Consider the following 9,280-nt stretch of genomic DNA (forward strand, 5'->3'; position numbering starts at 1 on the left):
AAAAAAAAAAAAAAAAAAAAGAGTTGACATAAGACTGGGAAGGCCAGGAGCAGAGCAGACCTCAGACATGGTGGGGCAACACCCTTCTCTCTCTTTCTTTCCTTTGCCTTTTTCTGTGTTTTGGCCCCTTCCTATGCTTCCTCTAAGTAGGAGGGAAAAAGCAGAGTCACAGGCCACTCCTAGCTCCAGCCATGTCAGATAAAAGGGAGAGAGATTTTCTCTGGCAAGCCAGATGAGGTCTCAGGCAAGGATTCTATTGGCCCATCTTGGGTCAAGTGTCTATCCCTGGGCCCACCCCTTAGCCAGGGGTGTGGGATACCAGGATTCAAGCCCCACGAGGACCCTGTGGAGCAGGGGAAGGACAGTCTGCAAGGGAAGAGAAGCTGCTGTTTCTGGAAGGAGGGTTGGGTGGGGCGCTGGAGGGCTGCAGATGACAGGACCCCAACACTCACCTGCTGTCTGTCCTACTGCACTCTCCACCACCACACCAATGTGTCCTTCCCCAAAGCCTTCATGCTGTCACATGCTCTTCCCTCTGCCTCCACAGCCTTCTTTGGAAGCCATTCTGCCCATCCCCACCTAGCTCTCCCTGCCTGCAGCCCCCAGCCCTGGCCAAGCTTGGTCTGCCTTCCGTGCTCCCACCACCTACTCCACTTCCATAAATCGAGGCTTATCCCTTTGTGTCGTGAAGGTCTGAACATCTCCTTCACTGGACTGGGAGCTCACTGAGCTGAGGGACTGGATCTGTCTGTCCATCTGTATATTCCCATGCTTAATACAGAGCAGGAGTTTAGGGAGTCTGTGCTCGCTGAATGAATGAGTGAATGAAAATAATCTCGGACAAGGTTGGACAAGTCATGGCAGGAGGTATGAGTGGACAAGGAGGGGCAGCTCCTCCCCAGCCGCTCAGTCATGGTGGTGGCTATGGCGGATGGCTAGTCCCATCACTTGCCCTCGGCCTCCTGATTTTGTCCACAGCCCCCAGTTCTCTGCAAGCTCAGATTCACCTCGCTCTGAGGCATCCCTGCTCCGGTCAGCTCTGGGAATCTTTCTGCATCCATCCAGGGCCTTCTCCAGTGTCCTGGCACCTCCCTTGGCTCTGTTGCAGTGCAAACCAGAGGTGCAGGAAAGTTATCAGCCCCACTCACCCAGGGAGAGTGGGGAATTCTGCAGAGATGCCCTGTCTCCTGTCCCCAGGGGTGGGCAGTTCTGGGAGACTATTTTAGCGTTCTGTGGCTGCTATAAAAAATTACCACAAACTGGGTGACTGAAAACAATAGAAATTTGTTGTCTCACAGTCTGGAGGCCAGAGTTGGGGATCAAGGTTTTGGTGCGGTTGATTCCTTCTGGAGACTCTGAGGGAGAAGCCATCCCCAGCCTCTCTCCTGGCTCCTGGTGGCTCCTGGCAATCCTTGGTGTTTCTTGGCTTCCAGACACATCCCTCTAATCTCTGCCTCTGTCATCACATGCCTTCTGCTCTCTGGGTGCTTTCACGTGGCCTCTTATGAGGACACCAGTCACTGGATTTAGGGTTCATCCTAATCCAGTATGACCTCATCTTAAGTAATTACATCTCAAAGACGCTAGTTCCAAGTAAGGTCATATTCTGAGGTTCCAGGTGGCATGAATTTTGGGGACACCCTTCAGTCCAGCCTGGAGGCCTCTGTACCCTTCTCGGGAGGTCCTGGAGGAATGGAATTCCTGCTGCTTGCAGCAGCCACTCTGGTTATGCTCATAGCAGCTTCCCCATCTCCCCTGTCCCACTGTCTCCCTCCTCCCCCTGCATCCTGGGTCACCCCCAGTGAACTACCCTTCTCGGGTTATGCTCTCGGGGGACTCCAAAACCAAGAGAGACCTCTTTTCAGTGCTAGCTATGAACTGCCTTCTTCCCCAACCCCAGCAGTCTCCCTGAGTTACCGCCAGAGACCAGAGTCCTCATAAACTACCCTTAACGGTGACCCAGGAGTCACTGTGTGTCATGAACTGTTCTAAGCAGCTTACAGGCCTTAACTTGTGAGTTCTCATACCAGCAGGCTAGCTCTTAGCATTGTTCTCACTTTATAGGCAAGGAAAATAGGGTCCAGATAGATTGTAGAACTGGCCCAAGGTCACACAAGCTAAGGAGACACAGAGCCAGGTTTGAATCCAAGTGGCTCCCCTCTGGAGCCCCTGCCCCCAAACAATGCCTTTGAGGCCCCTGGTGATCACCTGACTGGCTGTGTCCTTGGGCCCCCCAGGTGCCATGTAACCCCTGGCCCTCCTGCGGGCCCCTGTGCGGCGCTGATTGGCAGGAGTTTCCACAGCAGTGTCCTCGGGGCCCTCTGGAGGGAGTCTGGGTACTGTGGCTGCTCACTTGGTCTCACGTGAATGTCTTACATGGTCAGCTTCCTGCTCTATCCATCTTAAGGGACAACCATGAATAGGAAGTGTGGGCTGAGCGTGCCGTGGGGGGTCTGTGCCACTTCTTTGTTCAGTGTACTTGTACCCTCTGGATGTGCTTAAGCCCAGTCTCAGCTGTGCCATGTCCATCTCGTGAAGGGTTGCCTATGAAGGCCAGCTGGGCACACCTGACCATATGGCTTGGCGAGTCTGAGGGCACGCAGCATGCAATGGGCACTTCTGCTGGGTGGTCACTTAATATTCCTTTTTTTTTTTTTTTTTTTTTTTTTTTGCGGTACGTGGGCCTCTCACTGTTGCGGCCTCTCCCGTTGCGGAGCACAGGCTCCGGACACGCAGGCTCAGCGGCCATGGCTCACGGGCCCAGCCGCTCCGCGGCATGTGGGATCTTCCCGGACCGGGGCACGAACTCACGTCCCCTGCATCGGCAGGCGGACTCTCAACCGCTGCGCCACCAGGGAAGCCGGATTATGACTTTTTATAAGTCATAACGGCTGACATGAGCTTTCTACTCGTCTTTCTGCTTAATCTCTTTGGATTATATATTAATTTAATAGTTGATGCCTTTCTGGGGGGCTTCCCAGCCTTCTTGCTTTAGGAACACCATGTTCTCTTAGATATATTTATAGATATTTGTGGGTTAGGGGTCCCTGATTGCCTATTTAGGGTAACTATTCCCACCTTCTTTTTGACAGTAAAATTCTGCCGCCGCTCCTCTACTGTTTGGGAATCCCATCATCCCCCTTGCTACTTTATAACAGCATCTCCTACCATCAGTCCCAGATTACAGTGGATGACCACTAATGAACTTCTCATTGATGCTTCTGTCTCTCTTCCAGGGTGTTTCGTATGGCCTTGGTAGATGCAGGGTCCTTCAAGCCTTTCTGAAGAACATAGCCAATGGGGCTTCTGGTCTGATATATAGATCCATTATAGCATGTCCTCTTCTCTCAGTGTTTTGCTCCCTTCTTCTAGAAACTTCCATCACAGTCTGACATCTCTACTTCATATAATGCGGCCCATCACTTTTTCAGAGCTTCTAAGAACAGCATGTTAGAACCATTTCCTGGGTCCCTTGTCAAGATATTAAAGCCTGATAAGAACATGCAGTATAAACAAACAAACAAACAAAAACAACTAATACTAAACTTTCTTTGGGTAATTTGTATGGAAATATGTTAATATAAATGTTTCAGACATTACATGAAATTTCTAAAACTCTTATATGTTCCGATCTAATGTTATAAGTCATAATTCTAGTTATTAGTTTAAAATGTATACCTCAGAAATAACTACATTTCCTTGTCAATTGCATTATTATGAACTTTCATCAAATCTTTAACCGTGGTCATTTTTAAGTGTTCTGTCATTTACAGACAGTTCTGGGTGTACTCTGAGGCTTTTGCAAAAATGTTCCTATAAAAGGGTTTCATCTTCAAGGAATTCATGGAAAAGACTATGACAAGTACAGGTTTCTGGTAACTGACTACACTGCTGAACAGAATGAATAAGCATTTTCAGAACTCTAATGGAAAACTGAAGAATTCATAAAAGTGGTAACAAAAGATCAAGATAAAAAAATTAATTACATGGGACTGAGTGAACTGATGAGGATGATTATAATTTTTGTGACTTTTTGTTTGAATAAAAAAAAAATCCCACAAGGACTCAGAGGCAAAAAATATACAAGTCAATTTTCACTGCAAAGTGAAGGAGCTGTTACCGTGGAGGATTCCTGGACTGAATGTCCATATTCTGACATAGTATGAGTGTGTTTCGTGTTTCGTAATTGCAATCATTGTTGCTTTTGTTGCGGTCATCCATTTACAATGCTTGGTGTCAGTCTATTTATCTCTTGTAAAAATAAAATAGTGTGTGTGTGTGAAAAAAGAAAAGATTGAGTGAGAATGTACAGATTAAAGACATGCAATAAACTGTAAAAAAAAAAAGATTAAAAAAAATATATTAAAGTCTGTATATGAGGAGCTTGCTCCCCCCGCCCCCCCATGTCAACAAAATCCCCCTCGCTCAGTTTTATATTCCATTTCCTCGACCCAGTACCTTCAGGTCCACTGCAGAGGAGACTGTCAGCTTCCTGCTAGAGCACATTAGCCAGTCCTGAAACTCTTTTTGGACTTATTAGCCTTCTCCTCCCTTAGAACACTTAACCACTTCCCCAGTTGAGGGTCATGCTGGGACTGACCCTAACTATTGCTCTGATGGCTAGAAGGGGACTTGGGGAAGATTCTGAGGTGAGGGAAGTTTGTCTTATAAGGCATCCCTTTCTTGAGGCTTCAAGCAGGTGATCACCATGACCTTTTAATGAGGGGGATGGGCCCCTCTCCAGGGTCAGGGGGTTCAAGGGAATTTCTAAGCTCTCAGCTGTACTTACAGAGGTGTCTCCTGTCCAAGTCTCAAGAGTCTCAGACTTTCCTTATCGTTGCCCTGACACTGGTAGAGGAGACTCGCCCAGCTGAGAATTCCACCTTCCCTGAAGTCTGCTACCTGACAATTAAGCTTTGTCTTGGCCTTCAGCTCAGTGTGCCCTCCAGCTGCAGAGATAAAAGTCTCTGAAACGTGGCCATGGGGATCCTCTGACTCCCACATTTGACTTTTAACCGGTGATTAATCAATCTGAGCTTATCACTTTTCTCCCTTTAATTCATTGCTGGTGTTTAGCAACAGTCACTCGACTGCACAGATCTTACAGTTACTGTTTCCCCGCTACCTCCCAAACTTCAGTGACCACACACAGGCTAATGCATCTCCCTGTTGCTTGTACAGTATCATAATTAACACGGGTGAAATTCTCAGCAACTGTGCCGCTACAGCATGCCGGGGACTCCCCCCTAACTACCAGTGATGGGGTCTTCATCACCATCTGGATAGGGAGAGACCCAAATCTAGGTTCTGTCCTAAGAACCTGTTTCTTAGAGACTGGTACCAAATGTGTCTGGTTGGATTCCCCAGGACCAGAGCCTGTGATAGGGACTCTTGTGCAACTGATACGTTAAGAGAATACTTTCAGATGACGTCTATGAGAGGGACAGAGCCAGGGACACAACTTGGCAAAGATGTAGGTTCAGCTAAATTCTAGCCACGGCTTGATCTCATGGGGAGCTCTTGAGTGTCTCATGTTGACACAAGGTGGATGAGACTTTGTATATACATATTAGTCAGAAATTGGCACACGGACCCTGGCCAGGAAGGGGACAGGGTGTGACTCCTCAAATATATTCCAAAAAGCAAAGAGCAGTGCTCCAGGGAACGGGCAACTCAGAGTCACCAGAGGTCACTATCACAGCAGCAAGAGGGATGGGTGCCCACCCAGTGAATGGGGTCTGGCTGACCAGTATCAGCATCTACTCCAGTTTATCTCTGAGTAAGTATTATTTAGTTCTCTTGCTTTTTAAAGGCAGCATCTTCACCAGCATTTTTGATTTTCATCCCAGAACTACTAAAATGAGTTCAAACCAATCAAAGGATGACCAGGAAAATAGGACAGAAGCTACAAGAGGGATTGAGCTGGGCCAACGAAAATGTTTTGAATCAGAAGTTGAGTCCAGCTGTTAACTAAAAATTGATTTTGTTCCTTGGCACTTTACAGTTTACAAAGCACTCTCAAAGCTTTTTCACTCAAATGATCCACACAGCAAGTACTGAGTGGGAGAGCCTCCTTGTCATCAGAGGAGTGAAGTGATTATTCTAAGGCCTTGAAGCTGGTAAGAGAGAGAAGCCAGAGAGAGAAGCCAGGTTCTGGCACTTTCCATCAGAGTTACCTGACCCTGTCGACTTCTATATGTTCATTTGGGGCCATCACTTGATCTTAAGCACGCACTTTTTCCTTCACTCAGAGGAAAACACAAGCCAGCATGGAGTATGATTTCTTGAACTGTGACGGAATGTTTCAGAGTTACAGATGTGAATGTACGCAAGTTTTAAAGGTAACCACAGAAGTTTACTTCTCTACTTGTATACAGACGATGGCCAGGGAATCAAATATTCTGCTTCTCTGGACTCCTATCTGTCCATTCCTTTCTGGGTCGAAATCAAGATCTGCTTTTCCCTCCACTGGGGAAGAGAGTTGGGTGTTTTAACTCGTGGAAACGTATGGCTCCGTTACCAGCTGACAGCCATCTGGCAGAGCCAGGGCAGGTGCTGGGCAGCGTGCACAGTAGGCAGGTTTCTCAGAGAACTCGGTCTGGAGGCAGGCAGGGTGGTGCGTCCAGGGAGCTGTCTCACTGCTGCTGTGTTATGTGCGCCCGCAAATCACTACAGTATCTCCCTGACGTGTTGCACCCTTCAACCTGGGCCAGTAACTCTTTTCCCCCTCTCCAGATGATAGAAAACTGTAGACTTTAACTTCCCAGCCAACGGTCCTTCCTCCCACCCTGGCTGTGTAATTCCTCCACTCCAGTGACCTCTGTTTCACAATCTGGACCACATCTTGAAGCTCCTCTCCAGTCATCCTTCTGGAACGGCCTCCTCTCTGCTGGCAACTCTGACATTTGAGCATCCTCCCAGTCACTATCTCAACAACCCATTTTAATTCTCTGTCTTGCCCTCATAACCATCATTTTCTAGGTTCTGTATTGATTTGTCTGCTTCCTCTTCCCTCCCTGCCCCGCCTTAGAGTGTAAGCTCCGTGAGGGCAGGACCTGGACCTGCCTCGTTCACTGCTGATCCCCTAGTGCCCTGGCACGTAGTAGTGTTCAATAACTATCTACTGAAGAGCATCTCTTATATCCATGATCCTTCTAAGCTACCCAGCCCTGCCCCACAGGGAGGTAGGCAGTGTGACAGGAGAGGGGACAGACTGAGGGGGTGGGGTTAGAAGGTTCTCCCCGGGCTGCACAGCTGACTCCTCACACCCTCCCCACAAAGCCACAGAGGTGGGGTTTCCCAGCCCCCATCAGGCCTGGCCTCAGCTGCCTACAACCCCTCCTCTGCCCCCCCCAGGTGGCCCCCTCGCCACCGCTCTGTGCAGAGAGTAAAACCAGACACGGAGCAGATGGTCAGCCACGTGGAGCTCCGTGACGGACAAAATGTCACGTAAGAGAAGTGAGGCACGGAGGGGACGGTGCCCGAGCTACCATGATGTCCAGGTGACACCAGGTGAAAGCAGGGAACCCCAGGTCGATGGCCATGAGCAGGACACGCCTACAGGCATGCCAGATCCTTGCTCCGTGGAAGGAAAGCCATCTCTGGCCCTCCCCTACCCGTGTCAGTGTGGCTTACATCACGAAGGAGAAGGAGACAGGGAGCAATGTTTGCTGAGCACATTAGGTACCACCCACTGTGTGGCATGTTCCATTTTGAGTCCTCTATCTCCCTGTCTAGTTATCATGTAATGATCCATCTCCAGCTTTCCCTCAGAAGATCTAGAGTGGCTTACAAATACTCAAAATCCAACATGGTTAAAAAGAAAACAAATACCAGGTCAAAGAGGAAACAAAGGCTGGAAAAATCCAACACAGGCGAGGTGAAATTGGTCCACAGCCTGGACAGTGAGGTGCAGGAGAGTTGGAAGAGGTGGGTCACAGGTTTGGGTCTGGCCTCTCCAGCAGCCAGTGCCAAGGGACACGTGACTAGGCACGTGATGTCGGGTGTCCACAAGGAGAAACTGAACTGGCTGCTGAGAAGCTGGTACTAGACAGAGAGTAACACAACTATTTTTGGTCCTGAAGTGGACAGAAACATCTCCCTGTGGGCTTCAGAAGGATGACTCACTGGGGAGCAGGGAGCCCTGTCCTCAGCCCTGTCTTCAAGGTAAATGCAGTGGCCGTTCCTTACAGCATCCCTGACTGCAGGCGTGTGACATCACACCAGAGTGAAAATGCAGTTACACCTTTGTGCGGTGGGGATTAAGTGGGATAAAATTTAGAGTATTAAGGAGAATGGATAGATGCTAAGTCTCCAGGAACTCTTCCATCCACGTTTTGTCTTTCTCTCAACAGGGCTTCTGATACTATTGTGTGGTGGCCCTAAAGTTCTAGTATATGGTGATAATGATGTATGGGCAACCTGTCCATTTGTACAGCCATCCAAATTGATCTTTGTTTATCCTCCCATCAACTCTGTGAGACAAGTATTACTGTCTCCGTTTCCAGTGGGAGCCAAGAAGACTAGGTAACTTGCCCAAATTACCCAACTAGTAGGTAACAAACCAGTAGGGTTCGAAACCGAGGGTGGTCTGATCCCAAAGCTCTGGTCTTTCCCGTGCACCATCCCGCTCAGATTCTGCTCCTCTGGGTGAGCAGGCCTAGCTTTACAAAATGGCGGCCATGCGACTTCCATCGGCTGTCAGGCCCTACTTTCTCTCTCCTCCATGGTTCCCGGGAACCCAGGGAACAGCCTGTTCTTTGGGCTGGAAAGAAACCAGGATGAATTTCAACATTTTCTAACCAGGCCTCGCCCTTCTCACTCTTGCCTTTGTTTGCAGATCTCCAGTTTTCCAACCCCCTGATTGACGGTGAGCGACTGCCAAACACATCTGGCGCAAAGGAAGTCCAGAATCACAATCATCCAGGTGTTGGGGAGGCCCAGCCAATGGGTCATCCGCGGTCAGCCGGGCAGCCTCCTGGTTGGTCGAGGTCTGGCCCTCCCCCCTTATCTTTGGGGCCTTCCTCCTGAGGACAGGCAGTCAGGGGGAGGTGCAAGCAAGGGGACTGGGCCAAACATTTGGAAACGCTTCCCTTGCAAAGACTCAGCCAAGAAAGGAGATTTAAACATTTCTTCTATCCACACGATTCAAGAAAGCTTAGCTTGGAATTCTTAATTTTTATGCTTAATTATGACACAGTGTCTTCGAGGGTGTGTGGAAGAACTTTCACTGGGTTTGTAGAGGTAGGAATCACCATAGACCCCTGACGGGGGGAAGCTG

The sequence above is a fragment of the Neophocaena asiaeorientalis genome, unplaced genomic scaffold, assembly GCF_003031525.2.
Source record: "Neophocaena asiaeorientalis asiaeorientalis breed wild unplaced genomic scaffold, Neophocaena_asiaeorientalis_V1.1 scaffold218, whole genome shotgun sequence".
NCBI classification, from domain to species: domain Eukaryota; kingdom Metazoa; phylum Chordata; class Mammalia; order Artiodactyla; family Phocoenidae; genus Neophocaena; species Neophocaena asiaeorientalis.